Source organism: Gorilla gorilla, chromosome 15 (genome assembly GCF_029281585.2).
Source record: "Gorilla gorilla gorilla isolate KB3781 chromosome 15, NHGRI_mGorGor1-v2.1_pri, whole genome shotgun sequence".
In the NCBI taxonomy this organism is placed as follows: domain Eukaryota; kingdom Metazoa; phylum Chordata; class Mammalia; order Primates; family Hominidae; genus Gorilla; species Gorilla gorilla.
Genome location: NC_073239.2, coordinates 20,070,218 through 20,072,541, shown reverse-complemented (window position 1 = coordinate 20,072,541; position 2,324 = coordinate 20,070,218).

Sequence of the window (2,324 nt, the reverse complement as noted above, 5' to 3'; positions counted from 1 at the left end):
CTTTCATTGCATTTTTTGGATTCCACGTTTTGTCAAGCTCTCATTTAATTTATAACCAACCCCAGGTTACTTCCCCACTGTTTCCAGCTAGTCTGTTTCCAGCTTTCCTCTGTCCGTGGTCCACATGAACTCACCGTGAAGACCATCTGTGCTTGACACATCCACCCATGAGCAGCGTGTTTCCAGTGCTCATTTTCATTAGCAGCTCCTCACATCAAGTCAGTTTACATAAACTCGACTGATATATTCTTGGATGGCTATGCCATCAGGATGTGCACATTTTTATACATAATGAAAACACAGTTTTTTTTTTCTTGGGCACTGGGAGTAAGGATATGTTCAGTCAGTTTGTAGTATGAGAAAGAAATAGATGGTCACAGATTCTATTGTAGTTGCTTCTTTAGGTTTGGCTACTTTAAAACCAAAACAAAACCTTCCTTTTAAAAATTTTTCTTACATGAAAGGACTGGGCTATAAGGCCAATTTAGACGGGGAAAATCAAAAGTATAAATATGTACCTAAAGTTAGACATTCTATTTCTTACGTATTATTAAAATGATTTTATAATGATAAATTTTGTGAAAGCTCAGATGCCAGAATGCAGGGGTTATCCAAGATCATTAGCAGGTCATCCCTGGTGAATTTAGCCTTCTGGTTTTTTCTGTAATAAAAATAAAAAAAAAACTACTCAAGTTCCATGAATTATTTTAGTCATCTCTTTTATAGAACCATTAGGAAAAGTACATGAATATCTCCTTTTATGAATTACACTGTTTTTCTGTTATTGAAATTTTCTATTATTCAAATCCTAGGGAAGTCGGAGTGAGATCCTGATTCTCCAGGCAGCTGATTGATCACAAGAGCATCCCTAAGGGGTAGCATGGGGATGGAGATGAAGGCAGAAACCTACAAGTGTCTCTAACTGAATCTAAGGTAGTTTGCACTGAAGGGAGGTGGGTGGGACAGGGTGAAGGGAAGGAGGAAGGGAGGAGAAAGTGAGAGAGTGAGTGCTTGTCTCAGCTTAGGGATCCCCCATCTCCAGCCAGCCAGGGCTTTTACCAGTTGGAGGATGGTAAAGGGAAGGCAAGTGGCAGGGAGTCAGTTTTATCACCTCTGAAGTACCACACCACCAAGTGTAGAGGAGAAAGGGCTTGGTGGTTTGTTCAGATGCCAATTAAGGGACCTGAAGGCCTGTACATTTTCAAAGTCCATGTAGGGAACAAAGTCTGATCTGTAGGGATCCTGTTGTGATTTGTTTTTTTGTTTGGTTGTTTGTGTGTGTGTGTGTGTGTGTGTGTGTGTGTGTGGTTTTGGGGGTTTTTGTTTTGTTTTTCCAGCATCTCAGTGACTAGCAGTGTGGCTTTATCTGGTCTAAGTTGTATTTGTTTCCAAACAGCTTCGTCTGTTACAATGCTAATTGGGCAGCACAGAAACACTTTTTTTAAAAGTTAACTTACCCCAGCAATGAACACAGATTGAAAATCAGTTAAAAGCCAGTGAGAACAAATGTCTCTTAAATCGAGGATGGAACAAAGGGAAGGTGGGGGCACATCCCTTAATGTCAATAGGCAGAAAGCTGCACATGCACAATGGGCATGGGAGGGACCACCCAAGGTGACTCGTGTCAGTTCTGGAGACCGACAGAGACCTGGAGCCTGGGGGCCAGGCTAGCCACCCAGAGTTCTGCTCAGGAGGGAGCCAAGGTGGTGGGGAATGGTCATATTCTTGTTCCAAGCTACGCTGTATCCACAGCCAATTTTCTTCTTCCAAGTATGACCAAAATGTCAGGAGGTCTGCACTCTGGCTGCTGTGGCCAGCGATCACACTCTTGGTGGATCCGGAAGGCTGTTCATTGGAGTGGCTAATCACTAACTAGAGTCATGGAATTATGCAAAATGTACAACCCCCTCCATCCCCCACCACAAGACTGCCCACACACCTCACTTTATTGTCAGTAGCATGCAGGTCTCTCAAGGGGCAGAATTTTGAGAAAATTATAATCCACAAATATATGGTAAGTAACTCAGGAGCACCAGGCACTAAGCTAGTACTGAGGCTGATCTAGTCAAGTATAGTTAATAGTCCGTAACAAGCAACCTGATTTTTCTTTCCAACATGCACCACATTTGGGGATCAAATAGAACCAGATCTGGGTTTGTCATCTGGCTCTCCCAGTAGTGCGTAAATGACCTTGATCAAGTTTTGTAATTTCTTTGAGCCGGGGTTTCCTCATGTATAAATGGAAATAAAAATTCATACAGGGATTATGAGGATTAATGAGATATTTGTTTTAGTTGCTTGGCATAGTGCTTGCCCACAGTTAG